The sequence below is a fragment of the Cimex lectularius genome, unplaced genomic scaffold (genome assembly GCF_000648675.2).
Source record: "Cimex lectularius strain Harlan isolate CLEC.00 unplaced genomic scaffold, Clec_2.1 scaffold260, whole genome shotgun sequence".
Classification (NCBI taxonomy): Eukaryota; Metazoa; Arthropoda; class Insecta; order Hemiptera; family Cimicidae; genus Cimex; species Cimex lectularius.
This window is the reverse complement of record NW_019392831.1, coordinates 480,441-498,252: the sequence shown is the minus strand read 5'-3', so window position 1 is coordinate 498,252 and position 17,812 is coordinate 480,441. Positions and strand designations below refer to the sequence as shown.

The following is a 17,812-nucleotide window of genomic DNA, read 5'->3' as shown; positions in this document are numbered from 1 at the left end:
GCAGAGTCACACGAGGGCCAGTGCACCAGATCCTGTCTGCATAGACGGGGGAGGGTGTGTGGCCATCTGTACCACGGGGTAACTAAACCTTCCAAATTCAGCACTAGTTACACTGGGCACGGACTTGTGGTGGTACGTGGTGACGCCCCTGGCGGGACCTTAGACACAGAGGCTGTCTTCTATTTGTAGCCTTCGTGAAGCTTGCGTATGGCCAGCGTTATTACCCTCGGTCTCACGGGAGACAGTGGACCGGACGACAGCTTATAGGCGTTGAAGACGCGCTGATTATGCTGAATAGTCCCTCGAATGCGCGAGTAAGCGAACGGAAACGGATAGTGAATCATCACTCGAGTATGCTTTGCATTGTTGTGAGTATGACCGGCGTGGTACCCTTGCGGAAGCGAAGGATCGGACCACCTAGGCTAAGCCTATGGCGTCCCTCGAATGCGCATAGCAGGTGTAGGCTGAGCTCGATGAGAGATTTTACCGTAAGCGGTGCTCATCTAGGGTGTGGTTAGCAATTCCACTTTAAACAAAACCGCGGCCGGGGCCCCAATACTCTGGGAGATAGAGACGCCTTCTCTATCTAGGGAGTACGAAGGAGAACAGGCTGAGGTAATTCGGCTTGTTAGCCCTTTGCACCCGATGCACAATGCGGGCCCGACCATTCCGAGTGAAAAGCGGAGAGCGACGTCGTTCGTGGCCCTTAGGAGCTGGGACGCCTCTACACCAATGCTGCGGCGGTAACACCATTCCGTCGTATGCGGAGGTGCGTCAGCTCTCATCTTGAGAATCAAAACGTCCGATAAGGCCGAATAGGCCAGGTGCGGACGTTAAAGATCCTCTTGTCTTGTGACGAAGAGCTCTCGGGAACCTCATGTTGCGAACCCTCGTAAAAAAAATTGTTGTTGAGTATCGTAGAAACGAGAAGTGTTCCTCCATAATTATAATACTTCTCCGCATAGATTAGGCTTAATATAATAGATACATATGTAATTTTCTTCATTTAATTGTTGTTGTTTTTTATATAACGATCGATTTTCATTAATAGTTGAGCATTTTGTACGACAAGAAAGAGATGAAGGAGAATGGCCATCTAAAGCTCAAATCGGATATTGTCGATTATCTTTCTTCGGAAAAGAAAGGACCAAAAGTCATTGTACAATGAATGTTATTTTACTATAGAGTTATTGAAGAGTACTTTTTTTTTTATTAAGACCAGTCCATATGGGCTAACTCTAATATCCCCGTGCAGCTACGAACACATAACCCATATTTATCATATTACATGCAGTCTCGTTTGTGCTGTGTTAATTCCAGAGAAAAAAACTGTACAATTTGTTTATAATAAAATATTTTACTTATTTAGTAAATTATTAACAGTACGCTGAGAAGTGAACGTCTATGGGTCTAAGTTGGTGTTTCCTCTTCGGAAAATCAAATAAAATATCAATTAATAAAGGTTATTACTTTTATTGGTTACATAATTTTATCCGTTTGCTTTTTATCTCAAATTCGTGTGTATAAAATATTAATACAAAAGAAGCTTCTTCATCGAATTGTTTAGAATTTATAATAAACCATGATCGCATATTTTTAATCAAACGAAAATGTAACTTGAAAAACAATAAATAAACGCTTATAGGAATTTTTAATAATGCCACGTGTCCGGCCGAAGATAAAGGTAGTGAGTGTGTCCCATTTAATTGAAGGGTGTCATTCCTTGGCTCCGTATAAAGGGTGTGTAGGAATGCCACCCGATATATGAGAATTGTGCTTTAGCATGCAGCTAGTATTTAGGGGGCCCTATTCCGATTTGTGGAGGAAACGAGTCAGTTTTATTGTTTTCACCCCCTTTGCAGCTATGAACGCATTTATAACTCATATTTTACAATGTTATATAATAACACCAATGCCCATGATGAATAGGAACCGGACCAATAAATCATTATAAACGATTCTTCTTCCATAAATTCTTGGTAAAAATTATATAAATATTGACGGCATCGGCTAGTATTTGGCTTCACTCTTCCCATTTTTGGAGGAAATAGAGCTGTTTTATTATCTTTCCCTGTACCTGGTAAGTTAAAATATTCAATTTAAAAGCAAAATACCAAAAACACAGTGTGGTTTGTTTATAATGAAGTGTTTTTCTTATTTTAGAGATAAATTTTTATTAGTACTTCATTTAAAAACGCCGAAACCCTGGGGGTTAATATGAAAATCACGTTTTGAAAATGAACAAGTATATCTACTCGAAAGAAACTTATTCGTTGAATTTTTTATAATTTGAAAAAAATTATCACTTATTTTTAAGTTTAAAATTATTTTGGTAGATAAATTAGTTATTATTGTATAATATTTAGTGACCGTTATGTAATGATTATTTACAGATCGTGAGATGCGTTCTGGTTGTAGGTTTAGTAGCATTTTCTTTAATTTTTATTCTTCTCTTCTTTCTTCTTGGTTGTTCGCTTTTAGGTGGTTTTTCAGGAACTTACAATCATTTCAAAATGTCCTTTTATTATATCGATGTCGATTTCGGGGGTACCAGCCTCTCAGTCTACATAGTAAAACAGTTTCATATTACGCACAATTTTCTCCATATAAGTTTAAATAAAACATAGTTACAGGGTTAAAATGCTTATACAGACATAAAATATAAAATAAAATTTGTAAACAATATAAAAACACTAGTTTTCGTGGTTCGCTTGACCAATTAATATCTTTCAATTAATTAAGGTTTTTAGTCGAGATAAAAAAGTCAGCGTCACGAGCGGGATTCGAACCCACGATCTTCAGCTAGATACGCCGCTGCTCTACCACTTGGTCTATTATGGATAGAGGATCGGGGTATGAGAGGCGGCCACAAGGCCTACTGCACCTCGACCTAAATAGATCTATTGTGCTCCTCTGTTAGTTATAACTCACTGGCCAGCTTCAGGCTATTAACCAGCCTCCACAGATTTGCCAGTGGTTCCTTGGTGTAGGATCTTGCTTGTGGTTTTTCTAGTCCTAGCTGCAAGAACCTGCATCTACCTTCATACAAACATAAAATGTTTTGTGCAGTCTCCTCTTCTTCCTGGCAGTATCTGCACAGTGTTTCTTCTGTCTGTACTTGGATCTACTCGGACACTACCTCCCCATCCCAACCTACAACCTTTCGAATGTTCACTCCTTTTTGCCATTTTTCAAATATCTTGTAATCAGGGTTCGATTCTCGGCGACATTTAAAATGACCACGGGGAGCTGTTAGTGAAGTTTTACTTATTAAATCCATTATATTTAGTGGTCGATTGACCAAATAACTTCTTTCAATTAATTATTCTTTGTATGTAAGGTTTTAGTTGAAAGGAAAAAGCTAGTGCCACGAGCGGGATTCGAACCCACAACCTTCGGCTAGATACGCCGCTACTCTATCACTTGAGCTATCGTGACTTCGATCCTTTCGGATACTAAATTCCCATCTCAACCCCTTCGTTTTCAATATTCCCACCTTTTTGCCATTTTTCAAAAGTCGTGTAATCTATTTTATTCTCAGCGACCAAAACCTTAATTAAAGATTAATTAATTGAAAAGAATTTATTTGGTCAATCGGACCACGAAATCTAATAGATATTTTTATTATGTATGTTTTTTAAGTTTCACGGTCAGTCAATGATTCTGTACTTTCTTTGAAGATTCCCTTCGCCCAGAAAATTGTGTGTTTCAATCAGCAACTTTATTTTTTTTCTCTTTTCCCCTTTTTTTTGTGTAGAGTTTTAGACGGACGAGTAATAATATAACTAGGACCCTAATCGGGCCCTCTTTTTGGGCAAAAAAAGGAGAACGTTGGAACGGGGAAATTTTCTTTGATAAAAATTGGCTCAATGCAAAGGCTCAAATGAAGTGCCGCAGGTTGGAGGTTTCACAAATATTTTTTATTAAACCGGCACAAGTGGTACTTTTTTTATTTATTCGCCATGGGTCTTTTCAACTCTTAAAGATATCGTTGTTTCCTCTCCGGGTATTTATACTTCGGATATATTTCACTTGATAAATTAAAGCTTATTTAGTATTTACATTTCTTATTTATTACTCGTCCATATACGTTAACGTCAATTTAAAACATTCACTAAAGTATAAAACAAAGGAAAACCTATATTTTTGCTATAATAACTCGAAGAAAAAAAACCATATTTACATATTTTTTCCAATAAATCTTGTAGCTTTCATATATTTTCTTTGTCTGTTGACCGAATCAATATATATTTTTTTTAATGTTGAAAAGAAAAGGGAACTCTGTAATCTTTCCAAGTTAAAATTACTTTTGTCCGGCACGTTTACTTAAATTAATATGTGGTTTTCGGTTCCGTTTTCAATTTCCTTGTAACTCGTCGGAAGGAAAGTTTGAGGTATTTCTCATTTTATTATTAATGGGTTGGGAAAGGTGGCTTGTCGCTTGCTGAGAGCAGTTAATCATAATTCCCTCAATTTTTAATATTTCTTTTGATTGGTCTTGGTAGTCGTCTTTCACGTAATAATTTACCCCAATTCCTATTTTAATTTTAGAAAATATTATAAACTCTTATTAATGTCCGATTGTTTATGGGTATCTTAATAAAATTTAAAAATAGGCTGATGAGACAGGTGAACGAGTAGAATTTCTATGAATTTTTGAAATTATTCGATCGACGTGTTTGTAATGTAACCTGATGATGGGCGTTTGAAATCCGGTCGTTGAAAACAACAACTCTTTGAGTAGAACCATAATTTACAAAAAGTGGAACTACATACACCACCTTAATAATTTCTATTACAGATCTTCATAGAATTTAGAAACATCACGAATTTCTCCCCCTTAAAATAGAATTTACTGTTTCCACTTAGCTAACCATTATTAAATGAAGACGTTTTTATGAAATTCACCAACCTCCATGAAGTTTTGCCACAGCGCAGTGAATTTATGAAATTTTTCGATGATCTTTCCATTTAAATTTACGTATTTGTGCCAAAGAAACGCCAAAGAAAACAGCGTATACTACTTAATAAGGACCTAAATTTGTATGAAAAATATATACGTAATGTAGAAATTCGTTTTTTTTACAATTTCTTTTTACACCGTAAGAATTGTGTCTTCTCATGGAACGAGTTAGAAAACGAATTTTTATGAGTTTCTACTCCATTTTCAGACAACTAATGATCAATTCTTTTTTAAATCTCTTAGCGAACCAGCCTGAATGCGTACGTTTACTGTCGTACTTTACAATTTCATTAAATTCACTAATTTCGTGGTCCGCTTGACCAATTAATACATTATAATTAATTAAGGTTTTTAGTTGAGATGAAAAAGACAGTGTCACGAGCGGGATTCGAACCCACGACCTTCGGCTTGATACGCCGCTGCTCTACCACCTGAGCTATCGTGACCTCGATCCACTCGGACATCAAGTCCCCATCTCAACCCCAACTTATGAGTTTTCCCTCCTTGTTGAGATGGGGAGTTGATGTCCGAGTGGATCGAGGTCACGATAGCTCAGGTGGTAGAGCAGCGGCGTATCAAGCCGAAGGTCGTAGGTTCGAATCCCTCTCGTGCTATTAACTTTTTTTCATCTCAACTAAAAACCTTAATTATTTACAATTTCAGTTTATTTCCTGAAAATTTATTATTATGAAAATAATGAAAGTATTCGGTCTCGAGATTTCATTAGGAATATAATAATTACTGTTTTCAAAACATTACTGAAACAAAACATATTTCAATCGAATATTTTTAAGACCATTGTAAACTACTAACTATTGTAAATTACTGATACTATATTTATATTATGGTAAGAATCCAACTCCCTCTGTATGCAGTTAAAGAGCAAAGCATGATATATGCTTGGTAGGATCGGTTCATTTTTTATATGATAGATATAACTGCCCAAAAACACTTTACGACAGAGGAAAATCAACGTTTTGGGGGTGAAGTTAGTCCGAATTGGTTTATTATAGGAAAACTGAATACTACAGATTAAAATTATACTAAAGGTTGAATAATGTATGAAAATAACTCAAGGATTTTAAAGGTTGCGATTTTCGTTACTCTATCGGGGAAAGAGTTGACTTTTAGACTACAATAAAAGAGCATAAAGTATGATCTGAATGCATCCTACAATCCTGGAGAAGTGTGACATTTCCATGTAACAGTTTCATGTAATAAAAAATTCTGTCATCAATATGAATTACACCTACCCTCGCTTAAAACGAGTTTTTTTCCAGGATTCATGTTTTTTGGAAGAATTAATCTTTATCGTCCTCCTTATAAAAGAATTTAATGTTCCCACTAAGCATACCATTCGAAAGCTTATTAAATAAAGCCATTTTTGGTGGAAAATTCGTCAATCTCTAGGAATTTTATTGACGGAGAAGCGAATTTTTGAAATTATTCAAGGAACTTCCATTATTTAAATTTTGTGGTTTGAGTTAGGGAAATGGCTATCAGTCGGAATCAGATGGCTCAGTTATTTGATTCTTTATATTGATAATTTCATGTAGATTTTTAAAACCTTCTAAGGTTTGATGAAAAATGCATAGGTAATGAATAAAATCCGTGTTTTCTTCTACAATTATGTTTTTTTTCCTAAAAGCATTTCAATAAATCGTATCTTCTCGAATTAAGTGAGTTTGAAAACCCAATTTTGCCGCATTGTATTCCATTGCCTATGTACTGTTCATCAAAATGTAAATCGCTTTTAAAATCTTCGTTAAATTATTTAAAGTAAACGGATTACTATTGATAGTCCAGATAGAATTTCTTTAATAAATATGTCCCGGTGCAGTTTGGAAAAAACTTACTTTCTGTAATTTTCATTTTTTTAACATCCTGTTAGGTTATCTCGTCTGTTGTTGAGTGTATTCGATAGATGTTTTAGCGAAGTGATAACGTTTGTGAAGTTTTTCTGTTTCAAGGATAATGCATAATTACATTGGATTGCATCAGAGCTATTAATTCTTCCGTCAGGCGACCAATTTTGGACGTGATGGATGCCCCGATGGCCGGTGCATAATCGCCGCGATAACACAATGGCAATTGTCGTTTGATGAGAAAACGGGGTCGATTTCGGGGAAATTAGTGGAAATGATGTTTTTGAATTAATACCGCCCGGGCATATTTGTTTATAAAGTGGTTTCGTCCTTTATCATTCATGAGTGGCCAGTTTGAAGATTCATGTCCCTACAAAGGCCATTGTTTACATCCCCAGCTGACGGAAATTCTGTCCTTTTTTGTTGGTCTTTTTGAGCGTAACAACTTAGGCTCAAAAGTTAAAAGAGTCCGCCTTCACCCCCCAAATTTAATTCTTTAATTGAATTTATTTAATTGAAGGGTGACATTCCTTGGCTCCGTATAAAGGGTGTGTAGGAATGCCACCCGATATATGAGAATTGTGCTTTAGCATGCAGCAGTATTTAGCGGGCCCTATTCCGATTTGTGAAGGAAACGAGTCAGTTTTATTGTTTTCACCCCCTTTGCAGCTATGAACGCATTTATAACTCATATTTTACAATGTTATATAATAACACCATTGCCCATGATGAATAGGAACCGGACCAATAAATCATTATAAACGATTCTTCTTCCATAAATTCTTGGTAAAAATTATATAAATATTGAGCGTATCAGCTAGTATTTGGCTCTACTCTTCCGATTTTTGTATGAAATAGGGCTCTTTTATTATCTTTCTCTGTACCTGGTAAGTTAAAATATACAATTTCAAAGCAAAATACCATAAACACTGTGTGATTTGATGAATTGAAGGGTTTTTCTTATTTTGTAGATGAATTTTTATTAGTACTACTTAACTAAAAAACACCGAAACCCTGGGGGTTAGTATGAAAATCATGTTTGGAAAATCAACAAATATATCTACTCGATAGAAACCTATTCATTGAATTTTTTATAATTTGAAATAAAAAATTATCGCTTATTTTTAGGTTAAAAATTATTTTGTTAGATAAATTAGTTATTACTGTATTGGGTTGTCCGGAAAATAATGCAGGATTTTGGTATTAAACAAAAAAAAAGAAACTAGTTACTTTAAAGCAATGTTCTTTAATCAAAATAATTTCCCANCATACAAATGAGTAATCCTGTAAACGTAAACAGAATATTTTATATAGATTTTTTTTAATGAAAACTTAAAATCCTGCATTATTTTCCGGACAACCCAATATAATATTTAGTGACCGTTATGTAATGATTATTTACAGATCGTGAGATGCGGTCTGGTCGTAGGCTTAGAAAAAAAATTCTTTGGTTTCGGTCGTTATTGGGATCATCTTAAGGGCCCGGGATTTATAAACATTGTTTAAATTATACAGTTATTATATTATATATGACTATAAATTTATATTATGATGTTCACAATATAGAAATTTTACATTTAATCAAATTATTTATACTCATTCAAAGTGTTTTGTTTTTTGTATAGATATTCACTGTTGTGTGGGTTAGTGAGATATTAATGTTTTTGTTTATATATGTTGGATTTTGAAAGAGTGGGAAGGAAGTAGGGATAGAAATTCATTTTTGTGTGAGGAGACGGCTTCTTTGAGGTCAAACGGGCCGGTTTTTTTTTTTTTTTTTTAATTTTTTTTTTTTTATAAACAAGGGTTTGCCACAGCAGAGGTCATATAAACCCTCAGTGTACCGGTGAAAAAAGAAGCCCATTTGTAAGTATCGTATGCATATATTCGAATGCAGGGCTGGGTTCGAACCCGGGACCTTTACCTTACCGTGATGGGCGCCGTGTCAACGCTTGTACCGTTGTTGCCACTGACGCCCCTCAAATTTAAATATTCTATTTCGCTCTGATTTAATTATTTTCTTTTCTTACCCGGCTCTTTTATGCATAGTCTGAAATGAACAAGTCGTTAGGGCGTTTCAATAAAAAATTTAAAAAATACCCTCTTTCTTTATTATATAGGCGTCCAATTAGGCTTTTCTTTACACGTTATTTCATTTTATGCTTATACCAGTGGTAACATGCTAACATTAAAAACTATGATTAAAACTATTTTTAACTTGAATTAAAACACAGCATAGAGGAATAGAAAAATTCCAGTTAACTACTGCCAAACTAATTAATGTCAAATTTCAACTGCTTAATATTTGAAAAATTCAAAACCAAATTTAATAGTTAATGTCGTTTTCTTGGGTTAGACCTCGATCATGTCCGTTCCGCTTGAAGTTAGAATACCGGGTTATCGACATCCGTCTAATACAATTGTTAACCATAATTCTAGAATACATTATTGTCAATGTACCCATCCGAAAATAGGGCGATCAGTACTTCATATTCCGCCATGGCCCTTTTCACAATACATTTAAGGCTAGAAATCATTGGAAAGGAATCGCTACGCCAGTACTCTCATAAATAAATGTCTGAGGACTGGACGGACAAAGTGGCAACAGAGTTGGGGGGAAATGTTAGATTTTATGGCATTCCATACGTGATGGTTCTTTCCCACGGCATCCCGAAAATATTCAGTCACTACTCTAACGTGGTTCGGCTACACCGTTAATGTAAGAAATAACGTTTCTTTCTAAATTAAAGACTAAAACAGTTAAATTAATTTAATTTGGTTAAGTTAATTTGGTCTTCAAAGTTCCCTGTAAGGATTATGTACAGGCGTACCTCCAAACGAAACTATACTTAAAAAGCAGGTTGGATATGACTTAAGAAACAAAACCCAAACACGCTACCTAAGGCATGTTTTGAATTTAAACCACACTCCGTGCTTTCATAATGCGATTATTGATCGTGGTAGTGTCTACCATAACAGAAAAGTCTTAGAAATGAAACATATTTAAAAAAGCCTATGAACATCCTTGCGAATCGTCGTCTGTAATGGTTTTTGGTCTAGGATAAAAAGAGTGTAGATACTTTGTGAGGATAGTTATAACGGTGTGATAAAATGATTCAGAAATAAGAACGGAACAGAACCTGTCTAGGTTTATTATACAATGTCAAAAAATTCTTTAAACGAAAGAAAGTGTCTTATCTAACTATTTATGTTTAAACGTTTTAACAAAAAAAAGTAACCATATAAAAGTAAAAGTAGATAAAGTAAATAAGGATGGGAAATTTAATGGTTACATTTTTTTTGTTAAAACGTGTATAATCTAGGGAGGTTCTGTTCCGTTCTTATTTCTGAATAATTTTATCACACCGTTATAACTAACCCCACAATCTTTAGTACATTCGAGTTAAATTTGATGTCACTTTTCCCTTCTTAGGGCAGGCAACCTACATTGGTCATCGCCAGCCCTCCATTCTTTTCCTTTCCTTTTTCAGTTCGTGCGTTACTTCAGGGCCTCCTTAATTGTGAATAAAATATAAAAATAATAAACACAAATACACATAAAAACAGAGACAAGATAAAAACTTGGTAGTCTGTTTAGCAATCTCAATATTCCAGATTGCTTTGGGGTTAAACCCTGCCATTCGCGCTAATAAATACATTCGTTCCAATAAATGACAGACGAGATAAAAACATGATAGTCTGGTTAGCCTTCACAATACTCCAGATTACTCGACATTCCTCTGCGCATAAACCCTTCTATTCACGCTAATAAATACACTCGTTCCAATAAATAACAGACGAGATAAAAACATGATACTCTGGTTAGCCTTCACAATACTCCAGATTACTCGACATTCCTCTGAGCATAAACCCTTCTATTCACGCTAATAAATACACTCGTTCCAACAAATAACAGACAAGATAAAAACATGATAGTCTGGTTAGCCTTCACAATACTCCAGATTACTCGACATTCCTCTGAGCATAAACCCTTCTATTCACGCTAATAAATACACTCGTTCCAACAAATAACAGACAAGTTAAAAACATGATAGTCTGGTTAGCCTTCACAGTACTCCAGATTCCTCGATATCCCTCTGGGGTTAAACCCTGCCATTCGTGCTAATAAATACACTCGTTCCAACAAATAGCAGACAAGATAAAAACATGATAGTCTGGTTAGCCTTCACAATACTCCAGATTATTCGACATTCCTCTGAGCATAAACCCTTCTATTCACGCTAATAAATACATTCGTTTCAATAAATAATAGATATCACATATATAAAGGTGCACATATACAATTTAGAATGTTTATGGGCCTGAAATATTGGATCAACAATCTGTACCTGCTGCCGCGTCTCAGGGCGGCGCATAGTTCATATGGGATTGTGTATTTCTTCCTTAGCAAATTTAGTTCTTGGAGATGATTCAGCACTGAGTGTCTATATGTCCTTAGTTAATAGTGCTTTAGTGAAAAAAATGTTTATTTTAAGTATAATATATAAGGTATAATAATGTTATTAAAAACGGAAAGAAATGTATAATATGTTCAAACTCTAACTGCTTAGTTTGTATTTTGAATATAAATAATTAAATTTTCCACGCCAATGTAATTTTAACGCTTATCTCTCACATTGTCACATACATATGTGTAATAAATGTGTTTTGGAAAGTGTTCAAGTGAGATATTTATTACAATAAACGTTTTGCTGCTGAGGGTCGCTCTCGATCTCAGGGGTGAAAAATTACGACAATCATTTAAACAAGAGGACATAAATCTGCCGAACCGTCGTCCACCCGTTTCCAGAGTGGGCCCGGCTATGATGAATGACAGTTCAACCCTCGGTAATTTCAGGGTCGACACACGTGAGAGGGTCGCTAAAGCCGCAGAAACATGAAATTTATGAGCCGGTTTTGATTACCAATTGGAAAGGGTGGTTTTATTTGCTGTTTGTTTTTTCAATTAGTTTTTACAGTTACCTAGAAGTTAGAGTTAGAATTTTAAATCGAAGCCATACCTATCTCTTACACAATATTATTATTCTGTAGAAGCTATCATCCCTTAACGTTGAAAAGTGAAGCGAAAGAGTATAATCCTCTTCTAAATAAACAGATTTCGGTTGTTGACATTTCCTTGAATATTCAAACTCGGCGGAGGACGGGGAAAAATCATGCATATTCAGCCGTCGCGTTCTCGCCGATCGAAGCGATTGCGGTTTTCCATTTTTGGAAGAGGAGAAAAAAAGTAGTCGCTTCAATATCTTGGAAATTTCCTTGAGCCGTAAAGTCTCTTTTTAGCACTCGAATCGGAAGGGTAGGCACGCGAAGTTTGTCTGCGGTTTTATACAAATATCCCTTGCTCGATTTTCGTGACCCAGGCAATGATAATGATTCTCTCATCATTTAGCAGCGTATGACATCCGTTGGATAAAACTAAATTAAAAAAACCGTGCACGCAGAAGCTTGAATAAATCGTCTTACTGACATTATATTACTCACAGTTCTCAAGGAAAACAAATATTGTAAAAATGTTGATATATTAATTTTCTCGGCATTGAATCACCAATGTTGGTAGCGTAAATCATTATATTTATCATAAATGTTTTTATAAATGCAAATAATTTACGTTCATGTTGAATCGTCTTTTGTATTATCTATTTTCTAATCCATTTATTGAATTACTTCTTTCTACTATACTTCTATTTTTTACAAAAGTGAAAGATGAGACTCGTTGCCTTGTTCAAGCACAATTCTCATTTGGAACAAATGGAGCAATCGAATTCTAAATTGCATTATATTTTGTGGTCTAATTGACCAAATAACTTCTTTCAATTAATTATTCTTTTTATGTAAGGTATTGCTTGAAATGAAAAAGTTTGTGTCACGAGCGGTATTCGAACCAACAAACTTCGGCTCAATACGCCGCTGCTCTACCCACTTGAGCTATCGTAACTTCTAAAATTTATTTTTGTTCGTCAACTTTTCTTGACTTAGAACTAGAGCTCTTCATCTTCTATCCTTATTATCGTATATACACAATCAATTCCTTTTCCGGCTTATAAATTGTAAACTTCATTGGCCTTTAGCGATTATTATAGTTTCGACGTAATTCTAACTATCTTCTCAAAACTTTTCAAATTGTTGTTCTCCACATAAAATATACAAACATTCTGGATCAGATATGGACCTGAAGAAGAAAGCAAATTCAAATGCTACTATCACATTTTCGACATATTTGCAGGTCATCATCAGTGCCTATGACATTATGACAAACATATTTGTACAATTGATTTAACAATCAATATAACTATTGGAACTTATAAAACAACCTTAAATATGTCTACATTTTGAAATATTTAAGTTTTCACCGGCGATCTTAAATTTCCTTGAAGTCCGACTCAGCACCAACATTGCCAAGGACTATAAAGTGTTGCAATCATAACTGAGAAGTCCTCCTCTTTTTAAAATTAATAAGACCTTCATAAATTTAACTAAGCCCACAGTTTCTGTTTGAATGTTACAATTACTATTTTCTATTTTAGAAGTAGTACCTCTGTTATTATTCTTTTGAGTAATGAGACTCTGTCAATTATTTCAACATTCGAAATGTCCAATTTATGACATTTCTGGATTTAATTCCACAAAGAGAAACATGGCCATAAATTATATTTTTTATTGTTTTGTTTGACCCATGTATTTGATTGGACATTCGCTACACTAGAACCTATATACAATATTCGATCATTTTAATTTTTTTCTTATCCTTGAGTTTAGTACGTAAAGAACTCATTGATGTCGGGTATGTATTTCTTTCTAAAATATTTTAATTTGGGCGAAATCAATGGGACGTACCGAAAGAATTGTTCATAATTCTATCAGTTTTTCACCGTTTTTTAACTTCCTTGAATCAATATCTAACAATCTATTAGCCAATGTCTTTTTTTATTGTTAGATATCAATACCTCCGGGGCAATACTATTACAGTCCTCGGCACTGTTGGGACTGTCGGCCTTCAAGGAAATTTGAAATCCCCTGTGATAATATAAATATATCAACCTGTAGAGATATTTAAGGTTATTTTGACAGTTATATATAGTTGTATTGATTGTTAAATCAATTATACACATATATTTTTCATAGCATAGGCCGTGATGATGACCTTAAAATAGGTCGAAAGCTTGCAGTAGCAACTGAATTTGCTTTCTTCTTCAAAACCATACCTTGATCCAGAGTGTTCGTTAGTGAAAAAGTGGTCGATACTTGTAGTACTGAAAACATAAAATGTGCATATCTGGCAATCATAGTCAAATAGTTAGGTTAGAAATATATTATAAAAAAATCGTATTTTTACACACGTATATTTTACTAGTTTATAATTTTAGTATCTAATTGAACAAGTTGCGATCTACTATCATACAAGCTCTGGAGAATTTTAATAAATAATTCAACTTATTTTGAGGCCTTATGAACTTTGCATATTAGCCAAGGAACGTTATATCTAATATGCCATGTATATTCTTTTTTGGGGGTAAGAGTTGCCTGAAATAAAAGACAAGGGTGACGGTGAGAATCGAACCCGACCGCGGGTCTAGAGCCGATAGCCTGTAACGCTTTATATTTATACTTTTAAATTTGTTTATATTTAATCAATATAAATTATAGGGTCGTCAATCCAACGGACCGACTGAAATTCATGTAATCGAAGATTGGGTGTGACTGACACAGAAACGTCCATTATAATAATTCTTTATAATAATAATAATAACAACAACGAATAGTTTTCAAGGAATAATCTGGACCTCGGTTTCGTATGGTCTATATGAAAAAAAAATTCAATTATGATGTGCTTGGCAGGTTGGCAGTTGGCTGATAACAATTGAATTTGTTTTTTCAAACAGATCATACCGCGATTCATATTATTGTCTATATAAATGTGATTGATACCTCTTTTCTTGTTTTTTTTTAAATTTATTTGTTACCTATGCATGATAGTATACTGTACAAATACGTACACATGATTAATATATTACACAGCACAACACTAGCGCTAATGCACCGGTAGAACACATGCTTTGACGAGGTCCCGAGGCCATCGTCCGTTGAGTCGACGTGGTGGGTTGTAAGGATAGGAATGAATGGAGAGGGCTCGAGCAGTATGGTTAGAATGGTTCGAAAGGTTGGTGTGGAAGGTTTGTAATCTGGACCGGATTAGTTCGTTGACAAAAGGTATGTTGCGGTCTTTGTGGATAGAGAGGTTAGTGACATAATAAGGTGCTTTGACAATTTGTCTAAAGACTTTCGAGTAGAAGGACTTGATGCACTGGATATGGGAAGGCTTGGCAGTACCCCACAGGTCCACTCCGTATGTCCATACTGGTCTTAGTAAAGTCTTGAACAGTGTTAGCTTTGTCTTAATTGTCAAAGTCGATTTCGGTCTTAAAAGTCTTCGTAGTAGTCCAAGTGTTGTATTAAGTTGCTGTTTTTTAAGCCTTGTGTGAGGATTCCACGTCAGTCTGCTGTCGAGATATAGTCCCAGGTATTTGACTTGAGTGGAAACTGGTATCTCTTTGTTGTTGATGTTCAATGGCGGGCAAGACTGCTTTTTCAGCGTAAAAGCACACTGAGTGCATTTTCCTTCGTTCACTCTTGTCCTCCATTTTTTACACCAGTCTTCGATAAGCTCAAAGTGTCCCTGGATGTTGGAGGTAGCTTGGACAGGATTCGAGTTACAGGATAGGATTGCGGTGTCGTGTAGGATGTATTGGTAGGTCAGCAGTATCAATTATATATAGGATAGGACCAAGGATACTACCTTGCCGTACACCGGCCTGTATATGTTTAACTTCAGAGAATTCATTGCCGCACCTCACTCTGAAATAGCGATCAGTTAGTTAGTATTTCAATAAAAGGTAATAATGATATGGTAGGAAGCGCTTAAGTTTAAAAGGTATGCCTGGATGCCAGACCCTGTCGAAAGCCTAAGCTACGTCTAAGAAGGCGCCCAGGCATTACTCCTTTTTTTCTAGGGCCGATGAGATGATGTCGACTACTCTAAAACATTGTTGGATAGTGGAATGTTGAGGACGGAAACCGAATTGGTGAGAGAGAATGATTTTATAGGTGTCAAGGGTTGGTATTAAGCGATTTAAAAGGAGTTTTTCTAGGTTGATTGATACATCTAACACTTTAAATAATAATACAACAAAATACAAAAAAAAATTATTTAACCTAATCAATAAATGAATAAGTCATATAACCTTGAAATAATCTCTTAAAAAAACACCCTGGAGGTGCCTTTGAGAAGTTGGTGAACTAAGAAAACATGAGACAAAATATGTGAGGGCCAGTGACAAAGATGTTCGAACGAAAATGAAAAAACGACGAATTTTCCGCTTAAAGCTCAGAAGACTGGTGACGACCACCTGATGTATGCCGGCCATGCATTGCTTTTCTGTACTTTATTCCTTCCGTCCTTGAGATTTTCTTCATTTTGCATCTAGAAACTTATAATTAGATTTTTTAAAGATTTACAAAAACTAAATGTCGCTTCAAATCTCTGGTATGAAACGATTCAATAACACGCCTTGGCACAAAAATATTGTCTTCGCATGATGGGCCTTCTATAAATCCAGATTGATCCTCAGTGGTTGTTTACTGCCTGCCAATTTATGGCATAAAACTCTTTCGACAATTCTTAAAAGATTTGTTTATATATCTCTTAAAGTTTTAACACAATTTTATCCCATTTTGCATATACATACGTCAAATACTTTAGGAGGTTATCTACATACCAAAGTGGACTAAAAAATCCCTATTGCTTGCTTTTCAATTGTATTAGAGATATTTCACTTTTCTTGTTACTTCCACCTTTTGCATCTTTTTTCCCATAAAGCCCTCTTATTATCTAATTAGATGATTAATTCTCCGTTAAATTAATTATTCTAATGGAGAAATATTAAAAGCCCTATAGGATTCATTTGTATTTTATTGTTACCTTAAGCGTTAATATAAATTTGTAAGAGGTCTTGTTTAAGTAAGAATTTCTTGGTTTTGTGCATACTGACAGAATGCCGCGTACAGAAACGTTGCTCGTACTAACGAGCTTAAAACACGTGTACTTAATCTCTCAAATGTACTGACATCATCGCCAGAGTAAAATGAACTTTTAATTGCTAATCATTTTATTTTTTGGTTTCAAATGTTTATAAAAATTAATCTTTTTACTTAGTATTTTTTAAACTTCTATTAAAAAAATAACGCAAATAATACAAAAGTAAAAGAAAAAACAACTCTTTGGTACAAAATTGAATTTGGAAAAAAATAACAAGCTTCTAAAAAGTAAATTAAATGTGCGATGAGGCGCTTCAATCATGTGGACAATTTGAACATTCAATTTCATTTTTAGCCGCTTTTTTTTATGTTCAGGTTTGTGTTCAAAGAGCCATTTTTGTTTATTATTATTTTATATGTTACGGGGGATTTACGGAAAAACACTTGCAAAAGTTGGAAATAACGCATAAAGTAAAATACCTCGAATACAATTGACTGTGGACAATACGGGCTTTTTAGTCCAATTTGACATGTAGGGTAGACAGCCTACTGAAATATTGATGTCGGTTTACGGGACACCCTGTATAGATGATATATTATAAGCCCATCCGGATATCTTAATAATTCTCTCATTACCATATAAATAACAGCGCCAAACTTAAATTACATTCGTTTAAAAATCAAGTGGAATGCCTCCTGGTCATGGTATTTTCCTTTTCCTGGTATAAGAGTCGTCTTATGCTTTCTCTTTTGAATAAAATCAATTTATGCAAATCAATACAAAAATTGATTTACACGAAATTGATTTCTTTCTATGTTCACTATAATTATTTTTCTCAAATTATGACCAAATTCGAGACAGCATTTGAATTGATCAGTGATCTATTCTGAGTGTAGTGTGAACATGTGAATTTGTTTTTAATATTCATTG

General features: G+C 34.8%; 1 protein-coding gene and 1 non-coding gene across 2 annotated transcripts in view; one reads left to right on the top strand and one right to left on the bottom strand.

The window, feature by feature from the left end:
• Positions 1-17,812, top strand: part of LOC106663930 (out at first protein) — a 66,006-nt gene that overhangs the window by 14,444 nt on the left and 33,750 nt on the right. The gene's annotated exons all lie outside the window — the stretch shown is intronic.
• Positions 5,337-5,409, bottom strand: Trnad-auc. The gene has a single exon. It is a non-coding gene; the product is annotated as a tRNA-Asp (tRNA).